The sequence below is a fragment of the Musca domestica genome, unplaced genomic scaffold, assembly GCF_030504385.1.
Source record: "Musca domestica strain aabys unplaced genomic scaffold, Musca_domestica.polishedcontigs.V.1.1 1, whole genome shotgun sequence".
In the NCBI taxonomy this organism is placed as follows: Eukaryota; Metazoa; Arthropoda; class Insecta; order Diptera; family Muscidae; genus Musca; species Musca domestica.
Genome location: NW_026712114.1, coordinates 34,423,170 through 34,446,505, shown reverse-complemented (window position 1 = coordinate 34,446,505; position 23,336 = coordinate 34,423,170). Strand labels below are relative to the sequence as shown.

Here is a 23,336-nt window from a genome sequence, read left to right as displayed (position 1 = left end):
TCACTGTTCACGTGTTGCCTGGATATGGAGGTGGTTTCGGAAGTTTGTATTATAATTTTACGAAAAGTACTAATTGATACTACATTTGGTATTAAGGTATAGATTAATTTCTGAAAAGTACCAAATGGTACTTAATTGGGTATTGGGTGAAAGTATGAGACTGTAATTCTCAAATTTAATATTGAGGTCTTTGTTGGTATCTAGGATTGAGAAATGGAGGCGGCTTTGGAAATGCGACCTATATTTGTACTAAATTTGGTATTGGGTTAAGGAATAGAACTGAAATGTGATATTGAGGTCTCTCTTGGTATCTGGAATTGAGATATGGATGTGATTATAGAAATGTGTATTATAGTCGTACGAAAAATACTGAATGGTACTATATTTGGAATTTGGTAAGGGGATAGAGCTGGAATCTCGAAATTTGAAATTGAGATCTGTGTTGGTATCTGGAACTGAGGTATGCAGGTGGTTTTGGAAGTGTGTGTTATAATTGTACGAAAAGTACAAAATGGTACTATATATGATATTGGGTGAAGGGGTAGAGCTGAATCCTGAAATCTGATATTGAAATCTCTGTTGGTATCTGGAATTCAGGTATGAAGGTAGGCTTGCAAATGTATAATATACTTGTACGAAACTTACTAACTAGTACCAAATTTGGTATTGGGTGAAAGGATATAGCTGGAATCCCGAAAGTTGATATTGAGGTTGGTATCTAAGATTGTAATAAAGAGGTGATTATTAGAAAAGTTTGCTATAATTGTACGAAAAGTACAAAATGGTACTAAATTTGGTATTGGGTGAAGAGATAGAGTTGTGAAATTTGTTATATAGACTACTAATGATATCTGTGTTTGAGATTGGGAGATTTTAAAAGTACTAAATCTTACTAAATGTGGTATTGGATAAAGGAATAGGGCTGGAATCCTCAAATTTGATATTGAGGTCTCCGTTGGTATCTGGAATTGAGATATGGGGATAAATTTGGGATTGGGTGAAGGAATAGGACTGGAATTCTCAAATTTGGTATTGAGGTCTCTGTTGGTGCCTGGAATTGAGTTATAGAGGTGGTTTTGAATATGTGTACTATAATTGTATGAAAAGTACTAAATTTGTATCACTGTTGGTGTCCAGGATGTAGTGATGTAGTTTGTTTTGGATATGGGTGTATTACTAAATTTGGTATTGGGTGAGGAAATACAGGTGAAATTATGAAATTTTATATTGAGGTCGCTGTTGTTTTCTAGGATTTACATAGGACACAAAAATTGGATGTGGGTCCATTGAAGTAGAAGATAAAAAATTCCCTATATTCTTTCCGAAAAAGGAATAGCTTGAATAATATATTAAACCCTGAAAGTCTGAATATTTAGTACGACGTATGACGTCCTGATTAAAAAATGTTGTCAAACAGAACAAATTGTGCATTTTGAGAAGTAAAAAGGCTTAATACGATTTGTTGAAGCGAATCTTAAAATGTATGGTGAACGAAGTAGCGGGTACTTGATAGTCTACGATATTGCTCTAATTGTCCCGGAAAATTTTAAATTCTCCTATTATTAAAAAATCCGCGATTATAACGCTGATAGTCCGCTCAAAATATTTTTAAAAACTGGGTCCCCGATTGAAATATGGTCCTTGAAATATATTTTATAATTTTCTTGAAAATCACCTCCGTTTTCTTGGTACATTCCACTAAAAGTTTTTTCACAGTGCATTCCGCTTAGACAAACGTTTGCTAATTTCTGCAATTGCACCATTATTTTGGTCTGAAAAAGTTTCTACATTTCAGCCGTTGTTCGTGTTTCTTTCATTTGCAAACTGAAAACATTTCCATTCAATTCCAAGTGTTCCATGATGCAAATACCAGCGGCTACTGCATTTGGAGATTAAACGATATTTCAAATTGCACGTTTGTTTGTTGCTCCATTTCTCACACCACTTTTGGGTCATCGTCTCGATTGTGTGGCTGGCTACCGTAACCGCTACTTGGGCTGAATTGGCTGTCTGTCTGCCTATTGGTCGGTCGGTCTATAAACGATTAATTAGCACAATTGCATAACGTCTGGAGTGAAAAATCTTTGACCTCATACGGATGTGTGAATATGAAAGAGGTCGTCAATTGAAATGCAGGTTTCTGTGATTGGAGCTTGGTTTTTTTGAGTGGAGAATGGTAGGGGAATCGAATGATCGAAACATATAACTCACAGAAGGTTTTGGAAATGTAAAATTTTAAACATAAAATGTAAGGAAATTTACAATTTAAGAAAAAATAAGAATGCTAAACAAGAAATTCTATAAAAATTTGGTTCAAAGACTGCAAAAAAATGGAAAGAAAATTTGGATTCTGAATCACTGCAGATTGAAATGAAGATTTTAGGTTTGACAATTTCATCATTTCCTGAGCTAACATGTTATAGAAGCCCTGTCAGAAATTTAACAAATTAGGATTGACTTGTCGTCCCTTCGGTTTTTTCTTCAAATCATTCACCAACCAAAGAACCAAAGAATTATATTAATTTCGTTTCGGTTTCTAAGTAAATCTTCCCCCAAAAAAAACTTTAGAACTTTAACCAATCATAAGGAAATTTCCCAAGAAAACTTTTTTTTTCCCAAAAAAAAAAAATTAAAATAAAACTTTTTCTGTTCTCCCTATCTTTGAGACGGTTCATTGGAACTGAAAAGTTTGGTGTTTGTACACCACATGTCCCCTCGAAGAGGTGGCTTTAATACAGTTACATTACCATGCCAACCAAGAAAGTCAAACCACTCATTCGTTCATGCAGTCACTCAATCACCCGCTCGCTGCCTCCCTCATCGGTCGTCTGTGACCATCTGAATAGAAAGTAATGAACTTTTCTTTCAATCTTCTTCTGGCAGAAATAGAATGTTTGAATATACATTTCTGCTATTGTTCAAATAAGACGAACGAAGAAAGTTTGAGTACTTTTTTCGTATTCTCATTCTAAGAAACCAAAGAAGACCAAGTTAGAATTTGTTTAATTTTTGTGGAAAAGATTTCGAAGAAAAAAACTGAATTCTTGGAGATAATTATAGATTTGTTGTTGTGCCAAGAAAAATTGGTTACTTTTCACTTTTAACTGTGTTTCTTCTCTCTAATGAGTTGGATGGGGTTTTTCTTCCCGTCACTGAAATGGAAATTTAATTGGGGGTTAGAGCCAGAGAAAGAGAGGCGGGCGATGTAGTTCACATCGAGAAATTTGCATAGAGGATTTGGGTTAAGACTTGATTGGAGAATGTTTAGTTTTTGGCCTAGTTAGGGAGCAGAAGAAATGGCCGCCTGACTGAAACTAAAAATAATTGTTTTTAATTAATGGTTTTGCTCGGGGGTCATTGGTATCTGTAAGATGTTTTGGAAAAACGTTTTGGTAAAAAATTGTTAAGAAAGAGCCCTACAACACTGTGTTGAATAAATGCTTTTGAAAGGAGCTCGTGATTTTTTTAAAAATATTTTTGAAAGACTCCTGGATTTTTAAAAATATTTTTGAAAGACTATAAATGTTCGTAGATTTTTTAAATATATTTTTGAAAGACTCGTGAATTTTAAAAATTATTTTTGAAAGACTACTGGATTTTTAAAAATATTTTTGAAAGACTATAAATCCTCGTGGATTTTTTAAAAATATATTTGAAAGAATAGAAATGCTCGTGTATTTTTTAAAAATATTTTTGAAAGATTAGAAATGCTCGTGTATTTTTTGAAAATATTTTTGAAAGAATATAAATGCTTGTGGATTTTTTAAAAAATTTTTGAACGACTATAAATGCTTTTGGATTTTTAAAAATAGTTTTGAATGAATATAAATGCAAGTGGATTTTCTAAAAATATTTTTGAATGACTATTTTTGGAAGTCTATAAATGGCGTAGATTTTTAAAAATAGTTTTGAAAGAATATAAATGCTAGTGGATTTTTTAAAAATATTTTTGAATGACTGTAAATGCTTTTGGATCTTTTTAAAATATTTTTGAACGACTATAAATGCTTTTGGAATATTAAAAAATATTTTTAGAAGTCTATAAATGCTCGTGGATTTTTTAAAAATATTTTTGAACGACTATAAATGCTCGTGGATTTTTAAAAAAATATATTTGAAAGACTACAAATGCTCGTGGACCTCAAAATATTGGTCCTGGACGTAGAATGTTATATATGGATCTTTTTATCTCGCCGATTTGAGTCAATCTAGCTATGTGTGTCCATCCATCTGTTCATGTGCATGGAGGTAGGGGTAGGGTCAGAATAGAAACCTATTATTTTCAGAGATGATGGTAAGCAATTAACAATTAAATAACAATTGACACGGAATTTTGTTTGAGGTTAGAGGTTTAGACTGAGGAATGTAAAACTTACAAAATTCTATTCGTTAAATCAAAGATTTAAATGATTTTTTAAAATGTCCAATAATATACGGAATATAGAGGGTGAGATAAAAAAACTGCAACAAAGTCAAACGCAATAATTTTTACATTTTTTTTTAATTTTTTTTTTTTTGAATGAAAGCAAAAATGTCGGAAATAGCATCAAATTTTAGAATATGTTTAGATTTGTTCGAATTGGACCCCTTTGGCACGAATTATGGCCTTCAAACGGCCAATGAAAGCGTCACACGCTGCCCGAATGTTGCTCTGCAGTATTTTGGCACATTCCCGGTCAAGCGCTTGATTGAGTTATCGACACTTTGGTATTTTTTAGTGCCAACCTTGCTTTCTAAAATACTTTAGACACAGTAGTCCAATGAATTGGTATCCGGAGATTTTGGTGGCCATTGTGCGCTGGAAATGAAGCGAGGAACCTAATTTTGTAACCATTCTTGGGCGGCGCGTGCTGAGTGCGATGGTGTTGAGTCCTATTGGAATGACCAAGGTCTGCGGTCAAAATGTTTGTGTGCCCAATGCTTTAATACACCCTCCAGACAAATTTCGCGATAATACTCGGCATTTATGCTGATGCCACGGTCGATTAATACGAGCGTAGAACGACCATCGGCCGTTATGGCGGCCCACACCATCACCATGGTCGGTGATTGAGTTTTGGTGGCCAACCGAAGGTGCACATTTTCAGCTGACCTCTTTGGCGAGTAAACGAGATCATTTTGTTTGCTTACAAACTGCTGGACAACGAATGTTTTCTCATCGGAGAAAACCAACTTTTTACCTTTTTGAGTCTATTTTCTTTCTGTTGCGGTGTAACTTCTTCCACTTTTTGGAATTTAAATGGATGTAGCCCGAGCTCATTCTTCAATATTTGCCGAATGGAATATTGCGATATGTTCAGCTCACGAGCCATTTTTCGGCCACTGCAACGCGGGTTTCGATAAAGTCGCTTCTTTACTTTTCGAAACATTTCTTCTGATGTTGCTGTTTTCTTCCGTCCACTTCCTTGACGTCGGGCTACGCTACCAGTATCACAGTAACGAGCGATGGTAGGAAACACAAAATATTTATTTACATTTAAATGCTAGAGTGCTCTAACGATAGCCACTTGTGGGTTTCCAGCCAAATATAACGAAGTCGCACTATCACGCTTGAATTCCATCACGAATAACTTTTTCGTTGGACAATTCTCACCAAAAATACTTTCGTACGCTTGTAAACAATATAATGAGCTGTCACTGGAATAATTTTAACAGCTGTCTGGCGGGTGGCTTAGAAATGTCAGCAGCCTGAAGTTGGTTGGAGTTTTTTATCTCACCCTGTATATTGTGCAACATTTTCAAACCTTAATCCTTAATTTTTGGGTTTCATACAATTTACAATTTTTAAATGTAATTTAAAAAATGTTATTACAATTTTCTTAACTTTTAGTTTTTTTATTTTTTGTTTCAAATTGACACTGGGAACTCAAATTTCAAACACACAACTATTGTCCAATCACTTGTCCAAAAATATTTTATTAAAAAAAAAACTATGAAATAAGGCGGATCAGGAATAAACAATGGCTGTGATGGAAAAATAAAAAAAGTATAGAAGTGGTGGTAATGTGAGAAAGATAACAGAGGTCGTTGAATAGAGCGCACAGAGAAAGTTAATTGATTACTTGTTTGGCAACAGAAGAAGAAGTCGTAAACGTGATTTATATGAGAGAAGAAATGATGTAATTTTGAATTTTTTATATTTGGCATTAAATAAGAGGTCAAGCGGGCGGATGCCGGCAAGTGTTGGATTTGATAACACATTATGTAGATGTGAAAGCGTCATTCAATCGGGCAATCAATCATAACCTTAATGGGATGGAATTAAAATGGGGCGGGGTCGAGCATATGAAATACCACACAAATTAGGGAATAAAACAAAGCCGAATTTTGGTAAACTAAGAGTATACGAGGGCAATACCAAAGAAGATCTGTAGATCTTTTCGTGGAAGATCTGTAGATCTTCTCGTAGAAGATCTGTATATCTTCTTGTAGAAGATCTGTAGATCTTCTTCTGTATCTTCTTGTATAAGATCATTTAGCCGTCTCATAGAAGATCAATTGATCTTCCCACAGAAGATCTTCGCATAGAAGATCGGTAGAAATTCCCAAAAAAAAAAAAAAATATATTAGATCTTGATGTAGAGATTAGTAAATCTCCTCATAGAAGATCATTTGATCATCTAATGGCAGATTGTTTGATCTTCTAATAGAAGATCAGCTGATCTTCTCATAGAAGGTCCATAATTCTTCTCATAGTAGAATCTTGATCTGTGTCATTTGGTATTTTTGTAAAAGCTAAAAGGAACTTTTCATAAAAGATCAGAGGTTCTTCTCATAGAAACTCGGAGGATCATCTCATAAAATATCAGAGAATCTTCTCATGATTCTTTCACAGATAATGAGTCGATCTTCTCACAGAAGACCTATATGTTCTCATGGAAGATCAGTAATTCTTCTCATAAGAGAATCGTGGATCGATAGATCTTCTCATAGAAGATCAGTTGATATGCTCATAGGAGAGCATATGATTTTCTCCTTGAAGATCAGTTGATTTTCCCACCATCAGTTGATCCCCACCATTAGATGTTCTCAGAGAATTTCGTTAGATTTTTCATAGAAAATCAGTTGATCTTCGCACAGAATATCGGTTAACCTTCTCATAGATCAGTGGATCATTTCATAGAAGATAAGTAGATCTTCTCGTATAATATTATATCATAGAAGATCGGTAGATCTTTTCAGGGAAGATCGATTTATGTTTTCCGAAAGGATCTGAAGATCTTCTCAATTGGTCTTCCCATGTAGATCACGTCAGTAGAATTTTTCACAAAAATTGTCGCTCTAGATAAGGAATAAGGGAAAATGTATCGCTTTTCAATAGTTCAAAGCTTTTCAATCCTCTATTTAAGACAAATCCGCTAGTCTTAAAAATAATATAAAAATGTGGTCGTCTATCCATCACCAATTGCCTGCCGGTTGGATACTTGACAAACGAAATATTTTTGGTCTACTTTACTCCAATAACATTTGCCCATATGTATTTCAGCCTGACAGTGGCTTGCTCCGGGGAACAATATTGCAAACCTCTTTCAACTGCTGTAACAACAAGAAGTAACAGCAACGATTAATTGTTTTTTGTTGGCCATAGTTTGGCGATAAAATTGTTGGTGGGACTTAAGTCTCACCTAAGCTTCTTAGGTGGAGGTGTAACAAACGTTGACGGTTTGCATTTTCCGCAGCACATATTTTCGGCATGAGTTGTTGTCGAAACTTTTGTGGGGTGTTGCAGCAAAAAAAAAAAAAAAAATCATTTTGGGAACCAACGGCTTACATGATTTAGGGATTTTTTTTTTGTGTGTTTTGCAAAAACTTAACAGACAACTTTATGGCAATAGGAAACACGTGGTACTCATGGGTATCACCGGCCAAATTGGTGTTGGCTATTTATGGTAATTTTGGGTTGAAGGTTTTTTTCTTTGCTTTTATCTGTCGCTCTTAAATTTTCTGTTACAATGGGTGTTTCAATTGTTACATAATTGTTATGTTATTTTTTTGGAGGAAAATCGTGACGAAATAGAGTGGTGGTATGAATTTCAAGTTTTTTGATTGAATGTTTTTTATGAAAAAATATTGTGTTCTAATGGGTAGGGAATTATGTTACGAGTTTTTGTTTCTTGAATATTCCCACACAGCGGGATAATATTCTAATGGACTTAAAAGTTACAATTTTATAAAATGAAAGCCTACTTCATCGTGGATAACATAGCGATGCGTAACAACATCAGTCGGCATTTCGTTTCATATGTCAACAAGGAATCGATTTGCGATTATTAATTTCCCACTCAAAATTCGATTTTGACGTTTTTTTGTGTGATGACGTTTGGGATTTGTTTGAAAAGTATGAAAATTTGACTCCCAACCCGAATCCATGGTCACAGAATCGAAAATCGATCACGAAGTCGATTTTGGGATGACTAGCATAACAAATGTTAACTTTTCTGAAATTAGGAGTTATGTTTTATGAAAGTAAAAATGAATTATACAGGGTGAGATGAAAAAACTGCAACTAACTTTAGACTGCTGTCATTTCTAAGCAAGTCGTTCGACAGCTGCTAAAATTATTCCAGTGACAGCTCATTATATTGTTTACAAGCGTAAAAAAGTATTTTGGTGAAAATTTTTCAGAAAAAAAGTTATTCGTGATGGACTTCAAGCGTTATACTCTGATTTTTTTATATTTGGCTGGAAAACCACAAGTGGCTATCGTTAGAGAACTCCAGCATTTAAATGTGAATAAATCTTTTGTGTCTCGTACCATCGCTCATTACCGTGATACTGTTAGCGTATTCCGACGTCAAGGAAGTGGTCGGAGAAAAACAGCAACATCGGCAGAAAGGTTCGAAAAGTAAAGAAGCAACTTGATCGGATCCCGCATCGCAGTGGCTGAAAAATGGCTCGTGAGCTGAACGTATCGCAATATTCCATTCGGCAAATATTGAAAAATGAGCTCGCGGTAAAGCTACTGAAATTCCAAAAAGGTACAAGAACTTACACCGCAATAGAAAGAAAATAGACTCGAAAGAGCTAAAGAGTTGCATCGCTTGGCCGAAAGTGGTGGTCTGCCAAATTTGGTTTTCTCCGATGAGAAAACATCGTTCTCCAGCAGTTTGTAAACAAACAAAATGATCGTGTTTACTTTCCAAAGAGGTCAGCTGAAAATGTGCACTTTCGGTTGGCCACCAGAACTCAAGCACCGGCCATGGTGATGGATTATCGCGAAAACATTCTGGAGGATGTTTTAAAGCCTTGAACACGCAAACATTTTGACCGCAGACCTTGGTCTGAATACCAAAGTGTCGATATGGGTGTGAAAAAAATACCAAAGTGTCGATATGGGTGTGAAGATAAATTTGATAATAAGAAGGTCCTAACAGATTGAAACCTGCGCCGAACAAACTAAGCTTAAATGAAAGGTCTCTCTGAGTACTTTCAGTCCATATATAGGTTATAGTCCAAAACCAAAACCCAAATTGGACCCATCCAGATAATAAGAAGGTCCTAACGGATTGAACCACTGTGCAAAGGCTATAAAACCTGAGTATCAAACTAGGCTTAAATGAAAGGCCTATCCGAGCACTTTCAGCCCATATGTAGGTTATAGTCCAAAAAATTTGGGTCTCTGAAACGGTTTTGGACTATAACCTATATATGGGCTGTTAAGTCCTTAACAGAGCTCTGTTAAGTAACTGTGTTCTGTTAACATCCAATTTCACTTTCCAATTTATCTTCACACCCATGGTTTCGATCACCTCAAGCAAGCGCTTCGCCGAGAATGGGCCAAAATACCGCAGAGCAACATTTGGGCAGCGTGTGACGGTTTCATTGTCCGTTTGAAGGCCATAATTCGTGCTAAAGGTGATCAATTCGAACAAATATAAACTTATTCTAAAATTTGATGCTATTTCCGACATTTTTTGCTTTCAATCAATAAAATTAAACAAAAATGTAAAAATTATGGCGCCAAACGGCACCACCCGATATTCGGTATATTGATGGTTTTAGCCACATTTTTTTCACGGAGTGTATGTACCGCATACTATGTTGGTCGACTTTTTCTTATATTTTACATATTATCTGTAGATCTCCATATTTATCTATTTTCCTTCTAAATAACAATCTATGCATCTTGTTATAGAAGATTTATACGAGAACTATTGGTTTTCTTTAGAAGTTCTGAAGAGATGCTTATTAAAGATCTACATATTTTATTCAATTGAAATTGTTTTTTTTATTGGGAGATGTTATGACAGGACCGCATCTACGCAATCTTTGTGGTTACATCATCAATCAATACCAACTCATTCCGCCATAACATATTTTCCAAGCATTTTATAATTTCCATTGAACTGTCTTTTATACGCATCACTTCATTTTCTTTTGGTCCCCCCCCCCCTGATTACACATCCCATGTTTATGATGATTATTTCACAAATGTATTATTTCATGTTACCGTTTTCAAATTCTTTCATAACATGAACGATTCCATTATTACAGACCTGTCAGTCAGTCAGGCCGACGGTTTTTCTGCCACAAAATTTATTTTACAATTATATCGGTGTATTGCATCTTCTGAAGCAAAAAACAAAAAAAAAAAAAAACATTTTTCGTCTGTACTCTCGTCATTACTTAACATTGGAAATAAGGAGAGGAAAAAAACACAGCACAAAACTGCATTTATTATCCATTTTTGGGTCACTTTTTTTCCTTCTCGTGCATTTTTTTTTTTTGAGTAAACAAAAATATTCAGCCACAGCTTAAGAGTTGCTAATAGGCTTACGAAAAAAAGCCAACAACAAAATATCTCTCAAGATTTATGCAAATCAAGCCACATTTATGCTAGAGCATCTGCCGGCAGTAAATTCACTAGCCAGTCAGTGCTGGCTGGATGGTTGCTGCATCGCCTGAGATAACCCAGTTTAAGTTATGCTAAACGTTTTGTTTGTGTTGTAAAGTTTCGTAGCTGCCTTGTTGTTGTATTTGGTTTTCGCAAAATGGAGGTGCTGTTGCTTTGCATTTGCATCAGCGGCAATGTTTCCAATTGCAAGATGCTGTTGCATATTAATTTTGGGAGGAAATTTATGAAATTCGCTGTTGATTTTCATAAAAAAATATATTAAACAAATTCTTAATAATACCTGGAGATCAATAATATTTCTATGTAAAATGAGTGACTTAGAAATGACAGCAGTCTGGAGTTGGTTGCAGTTTTTTTTTTCATTTCACCCTGTATATGGCAAAGCTACACATGAATAGCTACCATAATACAAAATTGCAAGACCACCCAAGACCAAATTGTACCAACTATAGTACTATTTAGTATTTTTCGTGGTTTTGGAAATGAGTGCGTATATACTTATAAATCATTATCACTAGCCTATCACCAACAGGGACCCCAATACAAAATTTCAAAATTCCAAATTTCACCAATTTAGTACCATTTGGTATTGTTCGCACACTTAGTACCCATTTTCGAAACTTCATTCATATATCAAACTTGCTTTCAAACCTCGATTCTCGTTCCAAATTTCAATCGTTTACCTCTATCCGTTCACATTTTAGAATTTTTCGTAAACTTAAGGTTGGAATTTCCAAAAATCATTTTAAAATATCAGGATACTAGTTCATACCGTTTGGCCAATACAAAGTATAAAATTTTTATTACTTATGTACCCTTTTAGTACGAATTTCAAAAAAAAAAAACTCAACCTTATCACGCACCAAGACTGACCCTCAAGCAAAATTTCAAGATTCCAGCTTCAACGGTTTCTACTGAGCGTTTATTCTCAGTCAGACAGCTAGTTACTACCCTTTTTATACCCTACACCACAAGGTGGTCAGGGTGGGTATTATGTCTTTGTGCATTTGTTTGTAACAGGCAAAAAGAAACGAGATAGATCCATAGTTCCTTTTGATGATCTGCATAGAATTACATTCTGAGTCGATTTATGCATGTCCGTCCGTCTGTCCATGTATTTTTGTAAACAAGGTACAGGTCGCATTTATTGCTCGATCCAGATGAAATTTTGCACAGATCATTTGTTTGGCCCAAGGACGAACCCTATTGAAATTGGAGATAATCGGTCACAATTTAGATATAGCTCCCATATATTTCTTCGTCCGATTGGCCTTTTATTGTGCACCAAACGTGTAATATCAGCCCGAATAGTATGGAATTTTGCACATACACCCAAATTAGGCATGAAAATAAGTATGCCAAATTTGATCCAAATCCGTTCAGATATAGCTATAGCTCCCATATATATTGTTCATCCGATTTGTTATTTTTGTCCTCCTCAGCCGTAATATGCACTCTGCAACAACAATATTTGGGGAAATATATCAAATACATCTCAGAAATACATTTGCTAAATTTTATCGAGATCGGTTCAGATTTGAATATATCTGCCATATATGACTTCGTCCGATTTACCTTTTATTGTGCACCAAACGTATAATATTTGCCTAAATGGGATGGAATTCGGCACATGCGACCGAATTGAGTCTAGAAGCTAGTATGACAAATTTGGTGAAGATCGGTTCAGATATAGCTATAGCTCCCATATATATTGTTCATCCGATTTGTTGTATTTGTTTCCCACAGCCGTAATATGCACACCGTAACAACGATATTCAGGAAAATATATCAAATACAGCTCAGAAATATCTTTGCCAAATTTTATAGAAATCGGTTCAGATTTGGATATAGCTCCCATATATATTTGTATCCGATTTTAAATTATTTGTGCACCAAATGGGCAACACAAATGCTTCGCATATTTTGTCCTTTGAACTTTAAATTATAATTATAATCCTAGCTTGTATGATTGAATTCTCCCATAAAAACTTTTATTTATTATGTGGAGCTCTACTAAATTAGCAAAGTGGTGTAGGGTATCATAAAGTCGGTCCCGCCCGACTTTAAGACTTTCTTTACTGGTTTATACATGGATATATCCTTTAGACCTTTTCATTCCTTGAAAAACTTAATACTTTAATACGTCCTACTCAGATTGAGTTAAATTCCCAAGAAATCTAAATGATATTCTTCCTTCCCGTTGGAAATTCTTTTATGTCATTTTGATTCAAGAGGTTTGAAGTGCCATAATATATTAATATTTTCTTGCATACGTCACTTGCCGATGGACTTGCTTGTCTTCCTCTTGAGGAAGCTTAACGCAAATACCTAACAATTTTCTGGAACAAAAATTATATTGCTTCCATGTTATGTTCTTATTCATCGGGCCATGTGTTTTTTTTTTTTTTTTTTGCAGAAACTTCTAAATCACGAATTAAAAATAGAACACCAGCTATTACACGGGAAAGGTTCCACTTCAAAGTGTTACTCATTGCTTATTCCACGTCTGATGACGACGATTTGCCATCAAAGTCCAATAGCTTCGCTCGATGAACATCTATTTGAGATGACACAATTTTTGATGTCGCAGTAAATGGACAATAATTTTTCCATTTAATTTTCATGTCTTTATAACGAACATGTTGTGGAAACAATTTTCCAGTGGTGAAGAGAAGGCACATTCATGATAAAATTGGCAAGTGAATCGATCCTGGAAACGTGTTTTGCCATCAGGTTGATTGAAAGCCATGAAGAAATGGGACATCTATTAAATATCAATTGGGAAACTAGTAGTGTGCGGTTTATTGAGCAAGTGGCTTTGTTACTAAATTCCATAAAATTCATAAATTCCAGAAATAATTAGATATAGCGGAGAAGTGCAATAAATACAATAAAAAACAGTAAAAAACGTCTTAAAGTCGGGCGGGGCCGACTTTATGATACCCTACACCACTTTGCTAATTTCGTAGAGCTCCACATAACAATTAAAAGTTTTTTATGGGAGAATTCAATCATACACGCTATGATTATAATTATAATTTAAAGTTCAAAGGACTAAATATGCCGAAGCATTTGTATCTTTTAAATTCGGACATATGTTGCCCATTTGGTGCACAAATAATTTAAAATCGGATAATAATATATATGGGAGCTATATCCAAATCTGAACCGATCTCGATATAATTTGGCAAAGATATTTCTGAGCTGTATTTGATATATTTCCTTGAATATCGTTGTTACGGAGTGTATATTCCGTCAGTGGGTAACAAATATAACAAATCGGATGAACAATATATATGGGAGCTATAGCTATATCTGAACCGATCTTCACCAAATTTGACATACTTGGTTCTAGACTCAATTCAGTCGTAAGTGTAAAATTCCATCCCATTTGGGCAAATATTAGACGTTTGGTGCACAATAAAAGGTAAATCGGACGAAGTTATATATGGGAGCTATATCCAAATCTGAACCGATCTCTATAACATTTGGCAAATATATTTCTGAGCTGTATATGATATATTTCCCCAAATGTTGTTGTTGCAAAGTGCATATTACGGCTGCGAAGGACAAAAATAACAAATCGGATGAACAATATATATGAGAGCTACAGCTATATCTGAAGCGATTTCGATCAAATTTGGCATACTTATTTTTAGGCCAAATTTGGATCTATATGCAAAATTCTATACTATTCGGGCTGATATTACACGTTTGGTAGACAATAAAAAGCAAATCGGACGAAGATATATATGGGAGCTATATATAAGTTTTGACCGATTATCTCCAATTTCAATAGGGTTCGTCCTTGGGCCAAGCAAATGATCTGTGCAAATTTTCATCTGGATCGGGCAATAAATGCGACCTGAACTTTGTTTACAAAAATACATGGACAGACGGACGGACGGACGGACATGCATAAATCGACTCAGAATGTGATTCTATGCAGATCATCAAAAGGAACTATGGGCCTATCTCGTTTCCTTTTGGCTGTTACAAACAAATGCACAAAGACATAATACCCTGACCACCTTGTGGTGTAGGGTATAAAAACCGTTGGACATCTGTTTAATTTTAAAACTAATAATATTTTGTTTAAAAATCTGTGTTAAATTAAATGTTTTTTTAAAAATTTACTCAGTTGCATGTAGTTCCTTTAAAAATCTTCCTCAAAATATTTTCACTTCATTCATTTATTCTTGCTATTCATTCTTTAAATCGCATGATTATCCATCAAAAGGATAGTTTTTAACAACAACTTTTGCAAACATGTGATTTTCATGCCTTTCATCTCTTGACTCGAAAAAGAAAATGCCATTTAACCTTTAATATTGCCCGCTGGTGATGCATCCAAAATGTTACTCATTGTCGCCTTCATCAGCGACATCATTGTACGTCATAGACGACGTCGTGTTGTCGTTCACAACTATAGTCATAGTCATAACCACCGCCATCATCGTCATTATCTTCTTCATTGGTAGGTAATGGCGGTGGCATTTGGAGCAGCACTGTGCACATTATAAAATCCATATGCAATTTGCAATGTAACATTGAAAACTGAAATGCCAGAACCTAACGTGCCATCATGTCATACAGAGAGCGCCATCGCCAAATGTCAGTCTGTCTCCCACTATTCACTTCATCTTTCTATCAAATTATGAATTTATAAAATATCTATTTTTACACAGTTGTAACATGTAAAATAGGAGCAGAGTGGTTTGGGACTGGATTTTCCACTGGATAACTATAGGGTGAGATGAAAAAAACTGCAACCAACTTCAGACTGCTGTCATTTTTAAGCCACTTGTCCGACAGCTGTTAAAATTATTCCCGGGACAGCTCATTATATTGTTTACAAGCGCACACAAGTATTTTGGACAGAATTTTCCAGAAAAAAAGTTCTTCGTGATGGAATTCAAGGGTGATAGGCTGATTTCTTTACATTTGACTGGAAAAAACAAGTGGCTATCGTGGGAGCACTCCAGCATTTAAATATGAATGAAATGTTTGTACCTCGTACCATCGCTCGTTACCGTGATACTGGTAGCGTAGCCCGACGTCAAGGAAGTGGACGGAAGAAAACAGCAACATCAGCAGAAATGGTTTGAAAAGTAAAGAAGCAACTTGATCGGAACCCACGTCGCAGTGGCCGAAAAATGACTCGTAAGCTGAACATATCGCAATATTCCATTCAGCAAATATTGAAAAATGTGCTCGGAATAAAGCCATTGAAATTCCAAAAAGTGAAAAAACTTATACCGCAACTGAAAGAAAATAGACTCAAAAGAGCTAAAGAATTGCTTCGCTTGACCGAAAGGGGTGAACTGCCAAATTTAGTTTCCTCCGATGAGAAAACATTCGTTGATCGTGTTTACTTGCCAAAGAGGTCAGCTGAAAATGTGCACCTTCGGTTGGCCACCAGAAATCAAGCTCCGGTCATGGTGGTGGTATGAGCCACCATAACAGTCGATGGTCGCTCTACGCTCGAATTAATAGACCATGGTATCAGAATAAATGTCGAATATTATCGCGAAAATATTCTGGAGGGTGTATTAAAGCCTTGGGCACACAAACAAGATCTGCGGCCAATAGATCTTTGACATTCCAACAGGACTCAGCACCATCGCACTCGGCACGCGCCACCCAAGAATGGTTACAAAATGAGGTACTTCGCATGATTTCCAGCGCACAATGGCCACCAAAATCTTCGTTGGACTATTGTGTCTGGAGTATTTTGGAAAGCAAGGTTGGCACTAGCGCTTTGCCGGGAACGGACCAAACTACCGCAAAACAACATTAGGGGAGGGTGTGACGGTTTCATTGTACGTTGGAGCCATAATTCGTACCAAAGGTGACCAATTCGAACAATTATAAACTTATTCTAAAATTTAAATCTATTCCGAAATTTTTTGCTTTCATTCAATAAAATTTAAAAAAAAGTAAAAATTATGACTTTTGACTTTGTTGCAGTTTTTATACCCTCCACCATAGTATGGAGGGTATATTAAGTTTGTCATTCCGTTTGTAACACTTCGACATATAAATTCTAGACCCCACAAAGTATATGTATTCTTGATCAGCATAAAATTCTATGTTGATTTATCAATGTCCGTCGGTGGATGAATTTTACCCAAATGTATATTATGTCTGCAGGACTTTTGGTATTAAAAAGGGGCAATGTAGTTCCACGTTTTGGTTTAGCCCCCATACAATGGTACCACCCGATATTCCGTATTTTAATGATTTTAGTGACATTATTTACCGGAATTTTATGAAAATTAATATTTAAAGTTCGTAATAGATACTACGGCTTAAGACAGAAAATGGGCCATGTAGGTCCACGTCTTCGTATAGCCCCCATATAACGGAACCCCCCGATATTCGGTATTTTGATGATTTTAGGAACATTATTTACTGGAACTATTTCAAATTTGGCATTTGAATTTCATAATGAATACTACAGCCTATGACAGAAAATTGTCTGTGCAGGTCCACGTTTTATAACCCCCATGGTACCTCCCTATATTCGGTATTTTGATGATTTTAGCTACATTATAAAGAGATTTTTTTTCAAGTTTCGCATTTGAATATTGTAATAGCTTGTGATAAAAGTTGCCTATGCAGGGCCACGTCGTCGTATAGACCCTAATATACGACATTCGGTATTTTTAAGATTTTAACAGAATTTTTAACGGATTTTATTTTTTGAAAATTATTAAATTTGTACCAAATGGTGGAGGGCCCGGCCGAACTTACACCTATTTTACTTGTTTTATCTCACCCTGTATAGATGTCCACTGATATCACCTACTCTACAGTAGATGACCACTAATGCAGTAAATGACCACTGATGGCAACTAGTCTACAGTTAATGACCTCTGATATCATCTACTCGACAGTAGATGACCACTGATGTCATCTACTTTTCACTAGATGATGTCTGATGTTATCTACTCTACGGTAGATGACCACTGATGTCACCTACTTTTTAGTAGATAAATACTGATGTCACCTGGTTTGCAGTAGATGACTCCGATGTCATCCACTCCTCAGAGTAGATGCTTTTAAGAAGCTATTTCATTTTAAGAAGCTATTTCATTTGAGGATACCCCCTGTCCCATACTTTCCAAAGCCACTGTGTTTTGTCACAATTTTCATTCATTCAAATTATCATTTGCACATCTGGTGGGAGAGTAATCACACTGATTTCGTGTCTCTGTATGTTTATGTGTTTGCAAGTGTGCGTGTATCCCTACTGTTTGATTTCAGAGTCTGTCAGTGACATAAAAGTGTAGAGCTGCTGTTTGATTTTTCAATAGAAAATGCCTAAGGCCCATGGAGATTTTTCATGAAATGACTGACTCGTACACCCGCACTCTTTGTCAGTCAGCCAGCCCAGTCAGACAAACTGACTGTCACAAAATCAGCCACAAAAATTGTGCAGTGACTAGAGTCATAACAATTGCAATGAAGTGAAGTGAAGTGAATTGTCATGATTTTGACATGTAAAATCAATATTTTAGTAACAGAATGGGCGGCAGCTGACGAGGAGCAGGAGGTGGAGGAGGAGGACTACAGGGAACGGGCGGGGTTGTTTGGTTTTCTAAATAATCAACCAACAAACCATAAATGGCAAATTGAAAATCATGTAACATTTGTTTTTGTTGGTGTTGTGTGCAGTTTAGGTTTTCTCTGTGTTTCCCTGTCAGAGTAAACAAGGAAAAGTGAAATATGCCAAAATTTTGATGTTTCTGCTGTTGCTAAATATGGTAATAAAGGAAATTGAATTTTGATTTTTATTATTATTGATTTTGAATTGGAGAGATGATGTAAGGACGATGGAGGAAATAATTGTCAATAGTATTGAAAATTAGCATTTAATTGTGAGTGGGGGAAAATGAATTACACAAATAAATATTTTGAAAATTGATTGGGAAATATAAATTACAGAGAGTGGAAATTAGAGAAAGTGCAGTAGCGGGATGAAAGAAATAAAAAGTTTGAAATTGAAAGATGCAAGAGAAAATGTAATTTCACTATGAAGAGGGGTGTCACCTTCTGAACATCACTGTAGAGTAGACAAGTGGTGTAGAGTGAATGACCTCTGATTTCATTTACTCTATTGTAGAAGAACCCTGATTTTATGTGTTCTATAGTAGAAGACCACTGATGTCATATACTCTGCAGTAGATGATCACTAATTTCGTCTACTCTACCGTAGATGACCACTGGTGTCATCTACTCTACCGTAGATGACCACTGGTGTCATCTACTCTAACGTAGATGACCACTGGTGTCACCTACTCTACCGTAGATGACCACTGGTGTCACCTACTCCACCGTAGATGACCACTGGTGTCTACCGTAGATGGCCACTGGTGTCATTTACTCTACCGTAGATGACCTCTGGTGTCATTTACTCTACCTTATATGACCACTGGTGCCATCTACTTTACATTAGATGACCACTGGTGTCGTCTTCTCTACCCTAGATGTCCGCTGGTGGCATCTACTATACCGTAGATGACTACTGGTGTCATATACTCTACCGTAGATGACCACTGGTGTCATATACTCTACCGTAGATGAGCTCTGGTGTCTTCTACTGTACCGTAGATGATCACTGGTGTCATCTACTCTACCGTATATGACCACTGGTGGCATCTGTTCTACAGTAGAATATCACTGGTGGCATCTACCCTCCATTAGAAGATCTAATCTTCAACAGATGACCACTGAAGGCATCTACTCTGCAGCAGATGACCACTGCTATAACCTACTCTATAGTATATAGCCAATTGTGGCATCTATTTTACAAGAGAGATTACCAATATTGTCATCTATAGTAGACCCCTGATGTTATGAGCCCCATGGTAGAGAACTCCAAATGTCATTTAGTAATGTCATCTTCTCTATACAAGTTCGGCCAGGCCGAACTTTGAATACCCTCCACCATTTGGAACGAATTAGAAAATATTCAAAAAATAAAATCCATTGAAAATTCTGTTAAATCTTTAAAATACCTAATATCGGAAGGTGCCGATATATGGGGGATATACGCTATTGTGGACCTATATAGACAAATCTATGTCTGGAGGTAAAGTACTCACAAGGAACTCCTTGTGTGGATTTTCAAAAATTTCCATTGGGAATTGTGGCTAAAATCATCAAAATCCCGAATATCGGGGATACCGCTATATGGGGGCTATACGTTATCGTTAACCTATATAGAGAATTCTCTGTCGGGGGGTAAAGTGCTCACAAAGAACCCCTTGTGTACAAAGAACCCCTTGTGACCATTCCGTTGAAAAATATGGCTAAAAACACCAAAATACCGCATATCGGGGGTACCGTTATATAAGGGCTATACGATATCGTGGACCTATATAGATAATTCTCTGTCGAGGTATAAAGTACCCACAAGGAACTCCTTGTGTGGATTTTCAGACAATTCCGATAAAAAATGTGGGTAAAATCATAAAAATACCGAATATTGGGGGGTACTGTTATATGGGGGATATACGATATCGTGAACCTGTGTAGACAATTCTCTCTCAGGGGGTGAAGTACTCACAAGGAACTACTTGTGTGGATTTTAAGACAATTCCATTGCAAAGTGTGGCTAACATCATCAAAATACCGAATATCGTGGGGTACAGTTATATGGGGAATATACGATATCGTGGACCCATATAGACAATTCTTTTTGAGGGGGTAAAATGCCCACAAGGGACTTCTTTTGTGGAATTTCAGACAATTCCATTCAAAAATGTGGATAAAATCATCAAAATACCAAATATCGGGGGTACCGTTATATGGGGGCTATACGATATCGTGGACCGATATACCCCATCTTCGAACTTGACCTGCCTGCAGACAAATGAGAGATCTGTGCAAAATTTTAGCTTCCTATCTTAATTCGTTTAGACTGTAGCGTGATTACAACAGACGGGTAGACAGGGCTAAATCGTCTTAGAATTTTACGCTGATCAAGAATATACATACTTTGTTGGGTTTAAAATGATTATTTCGATTAGTTACTAACGGAATGACGAACTTAATATACCCTCCATACTTTTTTTGGTGGAGGGTATAAAAAAACTATGCAACTGTCCATGCATTTTGGAATTGTAATCAAAACAAATTTATATACTGCCTCTCTGATCTTTGTCTCCGTTTAAAAATTGCTTCCGATATTCCATTATTTGTCTTTTTATCAACTTATCAATCAGCAACGTGACAATTTCAAAACTTTTCATTTTTATTGTCGGCTTGGATTAAATTTTTTAATTATCAATGAATCTCTAAACAAAAAACTAGCGAAGAACGAAAAACAAAGATTAAAACAAATGCGACAATTTGTTTACTTACGATAAAAGAAAAAAAAAAAAAAAAAAAAAAAAAACAAATAAACCCAAGCAGACTGCAGAAAACCCACACCCGCAATATCTTCAATTAATATCTTAAAGTTCAGTAAATCACAAACAATAGATAAATTCTGAAATTTAATTTGTTCCTCAAATTGGAGAGGAGAATTCATTTCAACTTGAGCCAGAGTAAATAAATAAATCACAGTTGGACATTGGAAATAAATGCATTCATTTGGCTTTAAAATATCTCTGTTTGTTTGAAATTCTCCACTCATAGAACCATTACTGGCGGGGAGAAATTACTTTGAGGAACGTTAGTTTTCCAGGTCGTAGTGGTGTTTATTTGTCTTAATGATTTACAACTCAATGAAATGTGATTTGTATCTACGAAGTGTGAAATGGCAAAGAATGAGTAGAAAAGACACAGAAGTGGGGAAGTATGTCATCAATATTTCTTAAACAGTTGTGGATTTTCGTGAAATTTAGTTCCGATATTGGACAGTGGTTAGGGAGAAAATAATACTTTGATTTTGAAAATCGGTGTGGTACATGAGCTCGACAAGAAATCGGGAATAAAAGTAGAACATCTATACATTTACAGACACATATGTATATGTATGTGGACGCTCCCATGCTTAAGTGTTTCATATGCCATATTTGAATCTTTACGATATTGGTGATTTCTAAGGTTTTTCTGAAAATTGTTCTTAAAGTAGCTGTTCATGTGTAACCTGAATATATGGAGAAGGTTTTGGAAATATAATTATTTTGAGATAAGTACTGTGTACCATCCATATTTGGTATTGGGTGAAGGTATTTGGATATAATTTTGATATTATTGATGGTATCTGTGTTTGAGATTTGGCGGTGGTTTAGAAATCCGTTCTATTGATGTAGTGAAAGTATTAAATGGTACTAAAATTGGCATTGGGTAAAGAAATTGAACTGAAACGGTGACATTTTATAAAGCAGTAACTGCTGGAGTCTTGGGTTGAGATATGGAACGGTTTTGTAAATGAGTACTTAGATTATTCTGAAAGTAGTAAATCTTCCTAAATTTGGTATTGAGTAAACGTACATTGCTGGAATCTCATGGAGACTTTGGAAAAGTTTTGTAAAAAAAAAACAAGTAAAAAAGCTGTAAGTTCGGCCAGGCCGAACTTTGAATACCCTCCACCATTTGGAACGGAATTGGGAATTTAAAAAAAAAAAAAAACAATAATAATAATAATAAAATCCGTTAAAAATTCTGTAAAAATCTTTAAAATACCGAATGTAGTCGTTATTTAATGGTCGACGACGTGCACCTGCATGGGCAACTTTTGTCTTAAGAATTACAATATTCAAATGCGGAACTTGAAAAAAGAATCTGTTCATAAGGTAGCTAAAATCATCAAAATACCGAATATAGAGAGGTACCAGGGAAGTTATACGAAAACGTGAACCGGAACACAAAATTTTCTGTAATAGACTGTAGTATCCATTACGATCTTCAAATACCAAATCTGAAATAATTCAGGTGAGTAATGTCGCTAAAATCATCAAAATACTGAATATCGGGCGGTACCGTTATATGGGGGCTATAAGAAGACGTGGACCTGCACGGGCAATTTTCTGTCTTAGGCTGTAGTATCCATTTCGAACTTCAAATACCAAATTTAAAACATTTTCGGGGAGTTATGTCGCTTAAATCACCAAAATTCCGAAAATAGGGAGGTACCATTATATGGAGGCTTTACAAAACGTGGACCTACATGAACCATTTTCAATACCAAAAGTCTTGCAGAAGCCCTACATTTGTGTAAAATTTCATCAACCTTCTTCATTTCGTTCGAAAGCTTGAGCGATTTCCACAAATAGACAGACAGATAGACGGACGGTCATCGCTAAACCGACATAGGATTTTATGCTGATCAAGTATGTGTATACTTTAAACCGATCGTTGGGCGTAATGTTTTTATAAGGCCCATCCGACATTGCGGACTTTTAAAATTCGGATGAAACATATATATGGGAGCAAAATTGAAATTCTTGCTTCTATGCTAAACCCGGTTGAATTGCGAAAATTCACACCATTTGGTATAATATTAGCCATTTGGTTCACAATAAAC

At 35.7% G+C, this 23,336-nt stretch overlaps 1 protein-coding gene across 1 annotated transcript in view; it reads right to left on the bottom strand.

Moving 5' to 3' along the window:
• The window catches only part of LOC131802235 (probable serine/threonine-protein kinase DDB_G0282963), a 236,315-nt gene that overhangs the window by 27,128 nt on the left and 185,851 nt on the right, over positions 1-23,336 (bottom strand). The gene's annotated exons all lie outside the window — the stretch shown is intronic.